General features: G+C 42.4%; 1 long non-coding RNA gene across 1 annotated transcript; it reads right to left on the bottom strand.

Annotated features, from left to right (window-relative positions):
* Window positions 1-1,219: 1,219 nt before the first annotated feature.
* LOC109282800 (uncharacterized) lies at window positions 1,220-9,687 on the bottom strand. Its single transcript, XR_002089812.2, has 3 exons — window positions 7,377-9,687; window positions 6,705-6,819; window positions 1,220-2,580 (listed from the first exon to the last, which is right to left on the bottom strand). It is a non-coding gene; the product is annotated as an uncharacterized LOC109282800 (long non-coding RNA).
* Window positions 9,688-11,415: the final 1,728 nt, after the last annotated feature.

An 11,415-nucleotide genomic window follows, 5' to 3' on the forward strand; every position in this document is an offset into this window, starting at 1 on the left:
TCCCTGTCTCTGCTCCTTGTATAACATTGGGAGAATTCTATCACCTCCCTTAACTATGGTGTGGTGGCGCTAAAATCGACTGATGTTTGTAAGGATCTAAGAAACTTTGAGGAGAGCATAATGAAAATGCCAGTAAGGAAATTAATAACTGTAATCAGCAGGAGGGTTGGATAACCTGCACTAAATCATGTGCAGTGTCACAAAGACTGATGAAGATAAGACAAAAATATATCAAGCTGCTGCCCACTAGCTGGGCACTCTCAAAGTGTGTGTCAAAAGAAGCAAGCATTCTAAGGATGAAAAAAATAGTATACGGTTAGATAAGAAGAAAGTAATATAAAGCATATGCACATCAGTTGAATTAAGGTTATTCCATTTCCTAACCACTAAGTGCTCAACTTTCCAACTTTAATGACCTTTTAACAGTTTTGAAGGGGATGAGGCATGTGTGCACCTCATTCTCTTGCAAGCAAGATGAGGCACATCATGCTTTTCACAGGCAGAATGAAGGGGAAAAGACTGTTTCTTGTAGTAAGCAACTGAGTAGCATCAGCTAGGGATAACTGCTCTGCTCCCTGTGGATTGCTTGCAGACTTTACTTTCATTTTTGCCCAGTAAGCAGCAGAAACTACTCTTACCGTATTTCCTCACGTATAATGCACATTTCAATTTCCAGCAGTGGTTAAAAAAAGGTGTGTGTTTTATGTGACAAGATATGGGCTGTACAGTCTTCCATTAATGCAATGGTACATGTGTACTTTTCCATACTGATGTGCTCCCACCTCCTCCCATGAACATATAGTCTCCCCCATTACCCTCCAGTGATGCTTGTGTTTGTGCATAACAAGCATTTGCTGAATTTGAAAGCCTGCAAACAGCTGCATTTTAAGGGTGTTACTATGCTGCAAAAGCAATGATAGTCCAGCAGTCAAGCAGGAAGTCTTTAAGTGAACATTTGCACACTAGTCACACCACCCTGTCTCTCTCAAAATTAACTAGAAAATTCATGAGCGTGCTAAATGCCAGTCACAGCAGGTGCAGCTTAAAACTACTCAGTTGGAAAGAAAAGCCTACAGCAAAAAGAATATGAAATATTAGACCATCTTTCTGAGTTTTTTCCTAATAAAATATAAAAATCATCATGCAATGAATGCCCGTATTGTCTGGCACACTATATATTATCAACTAAACAAAAAACAACCATGGTAAATCTCCCTAATTTATTCACCCAAAATGGCTAAACACAGTTACTGCTTCAGGTTGGGGCATCTTAATTTTTTAGGAAGATTCCTGTTCTTCCATTTTTGCAGAAGGGCTGACTGAGTTTTTATGGGCCATCTGCCGCATCTTCTTTTCTCATGCAGAGACCTAAGTTTTTTTATGTTAATATTTTCTTTATTGCATCATTTGACATCACAACACTTAATATGGTGGGGGGAGACAATTTAATTTGGGCTCCTGGGTTTTTCAAAGCAGGTGCAGGGACTGAGGTTCCCCTACAATTGGAGTTCCTTAGTTTGCATATAAAAAACTTCATTAACTTCACATGGAAGATGGTTCTTAATGCATTTCTAGTGAACACAATATATATCTAGGACATCACCAGTTAAGGCAATATTAATGTCTCAATTCATTTAGTTTATCACACAAACAAAATAGATTGCTAAGCTTACAATAAACTCCCCAGGCCTCCTTTGTCCTGGAAAAAAACCCCTACTTATTCATATTACTATTAATTATTTGAATTACAGTAACATTGAAGTGCTCCAACCGGAATTGGAGCTACATTACACTAGCCTCTCTATAAACACCATGTAAGAGGCAGGCACCAAGAAGCTTATGATATAAATAGATAATACAGATTCTGCAGCTGAAAGAAAACAGGGGCACAGATCAATGACTTGCTCAAGGTCACACAGTAGGTCAGTGGCAGAGAAAGAAACACAACACATGTCCTGTCTACCACTCCAGGGCTTGCCTATTACACCTTCCCAGGGCTCTCCAGGATGAGCTCCAGGTGGTGTTTAGTCGGACTACGCAAAGGAGTAGAAGGCAGGGTGGATTTGCACTTTAGTGGCAAGGATTTCCTTCTGCTGTCTCTCTCTGCCCTCTTGATCACCACCTACTCTAAGTGTCCCCCTATATCCCATCCTTACAACACATTTTCCAACAGAGTTGGCATTTTTTAATGCAGGGCAAGAGTTGCAGCCACACATTTTCCATTAAAAGTAATGGAAACGATGTGTTGAAATCCCCTGTACTGACATGAAAGTCTCCACCATGTTGATCAAGGAATAATGTACAGCGTATTCAATTTGTATTTAACAGATGAAAAGTGTCCCTGATAATGAATGGGATCCAGTATATAAGAAGATCTACATCTGAAGTAATACCCCATGTGATATTGTAACAGAGGAGCCCACCTCAAGGTCAGTACACTGGTATTCACCCCTCTTTACTGCATCCTGCAGTTGTGGGGGACCATGGAAATGAGGGAGTTATATGGATGAGGAGACTGCAGACATGAGGCATAGCAGGAACACCCTGGGATGAAACGAACTGGTGAGCATCATCACTGTCCTGGAAATCAGAACAAGAAAGTCAGGGATGAGAGGATATGGACCCAAATTATTTTTTATCTTAAACTACAGCAGAGTAAAAACAAACAAACAAACAAACAAAAAATAGAAGGGGGGAGGGGAATGTCCCTCTTTTGGTTTAAAAAAAAATCTAATTTTAATTTTTTTTCCAACTAGATCTAGTATTCATTCCTTTTCTTTTCCTGGCATCTGCTCAGCCCCATCTCTGTTCAGTTTAGTTTGCATATCCAGAAAAATTATTTAGATGATAGCAAGGTCTCCTGGACAAGTTCGTTATCTTATTAAATATGTCTGTATAATTCACAATAGCAGAGTTTTGCATATTAATGCAATGTTGTTTTGGGTTTTTTTTCCTTTGGAAAGTACTTTGCCAAAAGCTGTGGAAGTGTCTGTATGTGTTGTGAAAACATAAATCTGGAGAAATGTGTTGCAGAAGTTCTACAGAACATGAAAACGAGAAGTGGATTCTTATGTTTAATTGTATCATCATTTCATTCTGGCAACAGGCAACATGGTCATCATGTGCTGGGCTTCAGATGTTATTCTGTGGCTACTCTGTGTGCCAGTTACGCTTGCCAAACCATTAATTGTAATGGAGTTGATAGCATGTTCCCCTAACTGATATTTGCCAGTTACCAGCAGGATCCATACGCCTTGTCGTGCAAATGGAACAGAGCATCGTAGCCAGATTTCTCTTTTATGACTTTAATTCTGATAAAATGAGTCAGACCTTAAGCTCGGTGCTGTGGAAACCTGCTCGGTCCTTTTTCAGCTACACCTTTCCTCACATAGATTTTCATCTCACTTGCTTACACATGTTAGATTTTAAGAGGATGTTTAGTACTATGATTGGTCCTAGACGTCATAAACAGTAACTGAGGCATCCTAGTGTATAGCAAGGTAGGTGTGGAAATAACAACAAGAACAACAACCGTAATAATAATAATATAAAACAATATAATAATAATATTAAACAATCCTTGTACTGAAGATCTTACAATCTAAACATAATGCCAACACACAACAACAAGAGGAGGCAGTAAATATAAGACAGCATGAGAAAGAGAAGGTAAAGCAGGAGCGAAACATTAGCCAAAGAGTTCATCCTCAGCAGCCAAGCTTGGGAAAGACGTGTGCATTAGCCAGGTACAGACATTACACTTTTCCCAGTAAAAGTGGTTGGAAACCAGTCTATACCCGTAACAGAACAGAAGTTTGGCACGCATAGGGCCTTGTTACATAATAATTTTAGGCAGCTTCTGAAACTCTTAAACCCTGGATTGGTTGCACCTTAACACCATTAAGTGGCTTAAAGCACTCGTTATTAATTTTAAAGTTACGCCACCCCAGGGAGAGATTCTCTCTAATCCATGTAACCCTGTACCTGTTCCACTAAAGTAACCACTCCACATAGCTATTCCACCCAAGTCACAGTCTTCTAATAGGATGCACTGGCCCCTCCTGAGTCAGCATGTGTAGGGATGTCGGGGTACCTCTGCCCTGCTGCTCACCACAGTCTCAGAGCACGCAGCAGCTACAGTGCCTCCCGCTACCACCCAGACTCCCTCACTGCTCCCACCAGGCAGAGAAAGCAGCAGTCTGGGCAGCAGTGGGAGGCACCATGGCTGCTGGGTGCTTCAAGGCTGTGGTGCTTGCTCTGCCCCCTGAGAGCAGCGAGGCAGTCCAAGCATTGGGAGCCACCTGGCTGGTCCAGAGCTGCAGTGCTTGCTCAGCCCAGCAGAAGCAATGATCTGGTCCTGCCCCTGCTCACCAAGCCTCTAGTTGCAAGTCACAGCTGTGCAGGGGAAGGACAGTCAGAGATGGTTTTTTGCCGTAAGGTGCGACTGCTTCACTAAGCTGAACAATGCAAAGCCGATTAACATTTGTTCAGCTTGCAGCATGAGGTGTAACAAGGGCCATAGACTGGTTTAAAAATGGTGGAACCCATTTGCCCCTCCTCCGCTCAACCCAAGGGTGAATGTGTGTTGTGTTTGCTACCAATCTAAACTATGCCTCTTCCAGAAACCCGCGTATTAACTTAGATCAATTCCACTTAAGGCTTTTTGAATTGTGTTCTGACTGCTGTAGTGTTCCCTGGTGTATATGGAATACATAGGGCTAGATGTTCAATTGCTGTAAATTGCTGTAGCTCCACGGAAGCCAAAGTGATATCAATACCCACTAGCTGAGGACCCAACCTATGATACATGCTCAATGATCTGTTCACCAGCTCCATAAGCTGGCTGGTATTCAAATATACCCAACACTACAAATGTTAGCAATGTAATCTTTGCTCACTGCAAAATCAACACAGCTGACAGAACAGCTTCTAAAAGCTGTGTCCTTAAAAAAAAAAAAAAAAAAAGCACCTTTCTGAAATCACTCCACCAGGAGAATGACACCTGGAGGTTCAGCTAGAGGCCAAACAGATGCAAGTATCATCAGTGAATAGCAGGGCTTGGTTAGATTTTAATCAGGTAAGAGTGGTGCATATTATGCTGAGCTTTGTATTTCAAAAGAGTATATACATTTTATGTGAGGCTCTCTGAGAGCTAGATTTTACAGATTTATTTTCACATTTACTGCCAGTTCCTTAATAATTTTCTTTATTCCTAATGAACAGAAATTATTTAGACAACCTGTAACACCTGCATTCCAAAGAAGGCATGTGTTTAGAGGCTATGCAGCTATTTCCACATGTTGATATTGTGAATTCCAGAGTTAATTACAGTAATTCCTATTCAAACAGGCACATCAAGAATAAAGCAAGAGGAGGTTGTTTTCTTGTGAAGTGCCTGAAGTGGTTTGTTTAATTAAACACATAATGAGCCAAGATAGTGTTTTATCTTTACTCCATCTGCCTTAATACTACTTATTTGGTGCTAGATTGTGATAGTCAAAGATAAGCTCTACTCCGAGGTACTTATTCAGCGGTGGTAGTACACATCCTCTGTTGAGTGCAACATTCTTCCATGGGGGCTGGCGCCACTTCAAGGTTGTCAGGAAACTCGAACCAAAAGGGGTTGGTCCACTGCGCTTTCTATGATTTTGGGGTGGCAAAGGTACAGTCAGTAGATTCAGGGGTTGCCATTCCTCCTGGCCTCACAGACTATTCAAGCAAGGCAGGCATGCTCAATGTATTCTCCTTTTCCACATAGCACCCCACAAGAGAGAGGCAGGCTCTGCCTTTATTGGTCAGAACTAAAAGCAGAGTGCCTTGAACACTGCTAGTTTAGACCAGTGATTCTCAACCAGGGTGATGAGGTATCCTGGGATGCCAACAAATGTTTTGAAGGATGCTGCAAGGTGTGAGGAGATAGGTAAAGTGTGCAGAGATTAGCAGATAACCTAAATAGATAAATGCAGGCTCAGATATGTCCTTGTTTGAATGATCTCCTGCCACCACTGCTCAGGCTAAATTAGCTGATTAGCAGTTCTATGGGGAACAAGTGGGGGTGGTCAGCGTGATCACACTTTGCTGTAAATAGTTTCATAAGCAGGACACCTACATACCCTTTCCACCCCAATAGAAGATGGCAGTCTGGGACTGGTGGAGGCCACAGAGGATGCTCCCTGGTTGGTTCCCCATGACATTATGTTTAATTTTAGTGTGTGACCATTAATCTCTGTGTCGACTGCTATAGTTTTGTAACATTTTATTGACTCTGGCTGACCGTACCTGAGAGACAGAGAAAGCTGGGATCTAGAGTAAGCTGTTTGGGATGTAGGCACTCTGCCCTGCTACCACAACCTTTGAAGAAGAAAAAAACCCTCTTCTGGGAGCTGATCAAAAAGGAAGAGCTATCTGAGGTAAGGATGCTACAAATCACTGGGGAAACCAGGGATAGAGAAAAGCCGGGGTCTCGAAGCCAAAGGCTTGCCTACTGAGATGCCATGCCAGGGTCTTTGGAGAAAGTGAGACTAAATGAGGCTCCTTCTTAAGGAATCTTGAAGCAGAGCTTCCCCTGAAAAGGCATGACCTATGGCATGTGTTGAGTCTTCCAAACATTTCCTTTTGGGGGATATTCCATACATATCACTATTGCGAAAACTTTTTATTCACCCTTCTGTTTACATTATATTTTAGGCAATACAAGCACTTACTTCCATTTTCTGGGGCTCAGTTCTACAAAGTGTGAGTAATCGGTGGTGCTGATCCAGCTGAACACTTAGTCATGCCCCTGGTAGTCCACAGGTTTCAATAGGGCTAGATGTCTGCCTAAAGTTAAATACATGATTAAGCACTTTGCTGCATCAGTGCCAGAGTGGTCAACATCTAATAGACTGAAGTCCTTGTAGACACCTCTTTGGTTTCAAAATGGCTCGAAACTCAATAATTAGTCATTTACTATACATTTTGTCCCTATCCATCGCATTGGCTGCAGAGAAGTTTGATTAGTATCTGCCTACTTTGTGTCCCTCTCTCCCACTCCATGTGTCATTCATTATCTTTGTACTCCCTACTAAAGAACAGTAATTTAAAATAAGTTATAAAACGAAAAGATAGTGATAGGCATATAGACAAGCTGATTATGAGCTTTCCTTCAATTCAGTAAAACATTGACAAAGGAGGTGAAGGAAAAGTAATGGTTGATTGATAGGGATAACTCGGGTCCATGCATTCTACATCATGCAAAGCCCTCATTGTGTTGCTGAATTCCTAAGATCTTGGCTAGGTACAGGCAGTCAAAAAGCCTGAGGCTGAATTGATTTAGTCTTTGCAAGTTAGTCTAAAATGCACAGATTAAATTGAAACAGAAGTGAACAAACATTTACCTTTGATACAGGAAATGAAGCCATATGCCTACAGTGGATCAGGCCAGAAGCTGGGGGAGGAGAGGCACTAGAGCACAGCTCTCTGGCTATGTTCACTTCCTTTTCCTGCTGCTGTTGAGGTTTTTGGAATTTGTAGTCCAGAATTACAGCAGCAGGACTCTGCAGGATTGCTCATCACTTCCCCTTCCTGCTTCCAGGTGCCTCTGGGATTTGTAGTCTACAGTTGCAGTCAGCACGCAGTAAGCTTGAGAGGGGAAAGGGTGTTTAACCCCCCTCCCTGGCCCCAGACCTCAGCTGGAGCTTTCCTGGTGGGGGGAGGCAATTTCCCCTGCAGACTGGGCGGCATCCCCAGCTGGGCTTGCCCCACTTCTCCACCCATCAGCTAGCCCTCACTGCTCTGGCTAGGGAGCAGAGGTGCAGGGCCAGCCCTGCTCTCTGGAGCAGATTGCACAGCCCAGCCCAGAGCTGAAAAGTATGCTGGGATGCTAAAGGATTGTGATTTAACCTGAATGAGAAAGGTGGACCAGAAGTTTCATAAATCAGTTTGACCTAAATCAGTTAAGTCTGATATTACACTCAATCAGGTTTATCTTAAACCAGTTTCAGCCATTTTGAAACTGGTTTATGTGCACTGAGCTTCTGTTCTGTTGCAGGTTTAAACCAGTTTCTGATCACTTAAACTGGTTTATATGTAACTTCTGTCCCTAGCCCTAGTGATGAATAATACAACAGCACACAAAGCATTTTCCATTGACATTGGCACTAGCATTTGAGGTGCTGAGCACCCACAGCTCCCAGTGACTTCAAAGAGAATGGAGGGCACAAGACCCCTCACGATACTGGGACTTACCAGCTGTTTTATTATAAACAAACCCACTGGAGCAGCTGCAGCTCTCAGACATCAATTACTAATTAAAATATTTACTTCACTTTCCAATCTCCTATTTAACAAGCATCACCAGACCTCATCCCTGTAAAATATTATCACTAGCTACTGCAACAAGCATCAATTAAAATGAAATGTTTTTGCATACACAAAGAGCAAGTATCACACTGTAATCTCAGTTTTGAAGGCAGACTGGCTCTTTCTAAGTGCCGAATGGGTAAAATATTGTTTCTCTTAATTTGCTAAACCACGTATATTATGTTTGTACACAATACAAATTGAGCTTTCCAGCTAAAATGACAGATGAGGAAATTATTGTCCTTCCCTAATCTCCTTCAAAGTTTGTGAATGGCATTCATTAACGTTAATGGGAGTAGCATGTAGAGAGAATGCTGCAGTGGTTTGGGGCCTATTCACCTATGTGCTAGGTGAGCCCACAGAACAAGCCCACAGAACAAAGCATAAACTTTGTGCTGATCTTCTGTACAGAGTGGGACTGGCAGAGTTCAGGTTCTTTGCAGTTAATATAAATGATCGCATGGCTAAAGCACAGGACTGAGCTACAGGAGATGGGCAATGAGGCCAGGTACAGACATTACACTTTTACCGGTATACGTAGATGGAAACAGGTCTATACCTGTAACAGAATGAAAGTTCGAGACACAAAACCAGTCCTTACCCACAACAGAACAGAAGTTCAGCACATATATACTGGTTTAAAAATGGTAGAACCCAATTTAAGATTTGTCCCGTCCCGTTCTCCCCCTTCCCCCCCCCCAAAATGGAAACGTGTGTTCTGTTCACTACTGATCTAAGCTACATTGCTTACAGAAAACTGAGTAAACTTTGATTGATTCCACCTCAGGCTTTTTGAATGTCTGTACCTAGCCTCAGTTTCTACATCTAATACATATATTAGGCCATTTACAAGAGCATATCTACACCTTGCCCCAGCAAAGCACAGCAGAATCATCCACCTCAGTAGAAGCGCAAGATGGTAATGGACTCATCACTAGTGGTCCCCTGAGAAAGCATGCCTTTTAGTACAAGTGATCTCACAGGCACAGGGGCATTCTCTGAGAACTACATACGTGCCCAGGAGTATTGTAACACAGCTATATTATATCTATTTCAAGGTTTAGCACACAGGTATCCCCCTTCCACAGTCTGGAGGTCATATAGAGATGGCCTAACCTCTCTGTTAGCCAGTCTCTCTTCTTTTAAATGGGTGTATAAGCCTTGTATTACTAAGTCCTCAATGGGTTACTATGAATATAAATAATAGTATTATCACCATCCCACTTAACTTATCACAACCAAAATGTTAGGATGTTTTTTAAGCATAATTCAGGCTTTGAAACATCCCCACTCATCCAATTCCCTAATTGAAGGTATTTCATAGTTTCATAGATGTTAGGGTCAGAAGGGACCTATTAGATCCGACCCCCTGCCATGGGCAGGAATGAGTGCTGGGGTCAGATGACCCCAGCCAGGTGTCTGTCCAATCTCCTTTTAAATACCTCCAAGGAAGAGGACAGCACCACCTCCCTTGGAAGCTTATTCCATATTTTGGCAACCCTCACTGTAAAGAATTTTTTTCTGATGTCCAATCTGAATTTGCTCTCTTCCAGTTTGTGGCCATTATTTTTAGTTACCCCAACTGGCGCCCTGGTAAACATTGTATCCCCTATTTCTTGCTGGACCCCACAATGAGTTTGTAGGTGGCCATGAGATCACTTCTCAGCCTCCTCTTGCGGAGTCTGAAAAGGTTCAGGTCTCCCAATTTGTCCACATAGGGTTTTTTTCTGTAGGCCTTTAACCAGACGAGTAGTCCTCCCCTGAACCCTCTCCAGGCCATCCACATTCCTCCTGAAGCGCCATTTGTGTCATCTTATTAGGAAAGGTAGATTTATGCTACATACAAATAAAATATACCTGGTTCAGCAAATTAAGATGAGGGTTTGAAAAGGTTGTCTGCATTTAATAAATGTATAAGAAGAGCAACAAAGGAAGATTTATAAACAGTTCAAGAATTCTCCCAACTTTTGCCTGCTAAATCCATTTGTTTATTATGACTTCAATATTGATTGTTGTTGAAAAGGACTGCTAGGCAGACAGATTTGCTTTATCTCCAACTTAAAGCATGGCAGAATTCATTGAAAGTGATGGCTAGAATATTTCTCAGCAATGAAAAATTTACTAGATGGGCATGATCATTCCTACTATAAAATTCATTTCATCCTGCTCGATGTACCACGCATATTTGCCTTAGTGCTGTAAGAACCTGATCAGCAATTCAGTCATCTTTTGTGATTGGAGTTTTGTACAGTAAAAGCTGCATTATCCGGCATCTTAAAAGCCAACATGTTCTACTAACCAGCATGCTGGCTTGTAAGATAAAGTGAAACCAGAAGTGCCCACCGTGGCACTTCTGGTTTCTCTGAGCCCCCATGACCGGGGGCAAAGCAGCCTGCGCTACCAAGCCCTCATGGCCTGGGGGCATAACAGGCTGTGTGGGGCTGTGCAGGGCCCGCCTCCCTGTACCACGGGGCCCACAGGGCCCACAGGATGGGCGATGATGTGGTGGGAGGAACGGAGATGCTGCGAGAGGGGTGGAGGGATGCCCCAGACGCGGCGGGAGAAGTGGCGGCTGGGGCCGCTCAATTAACCAGCATATTTTGTTAGCCGGCAACCTCCATTCCCAGGGGATGCCGGATAACAGAGCTTTTACTGTAAATGCAAGAGCTCAGTAGTTATAAAACTGCAGAAAATATTTTTTTTTCTCTAGTTGGAAAATTCCTGGAATTATATTAAAGTTTCAGACTTACTCATTGCACATTTTGAAATATAGGACATTATAGTTGGATAATAATAAATGCAGTAACACCAGCATTGTTGGCCCCTCAGCCATGTCCTGGAGTAAATGAATTTTACACAAGGAAAAGCCCTTGTGCCTGAGATCACTAGTACTAGAAGGCATATTGTCCCAGGGGACTGCAGGTGATGATGATTCTACTGCTGTCCTCTTTTCAGGGGCCATTAATTTTATCACTGAAGCCTCCACATATGGAGGGGATTCACTAATTCATTGAATATCTTGACTCTTTTAGCCATTTATCTTTCTGAATAGCATCTTGCTATTGTCCTTCTGGC

This window comes from Alligator mississippiensis, chromosome 6 (genome assembly GCF_030867095.1).
Source record: "Alligator mississippiensis isolate rAllMis1 chromosome 6, rAllMis1, whole genome shotgun sequence".
Taxonomy (NCBI): domain Eukaryota; kingdom Metazoa; phylum Chordata; order Crocodylia; family Alligatoridae; genus Alligator; species Alligator mississippiensis.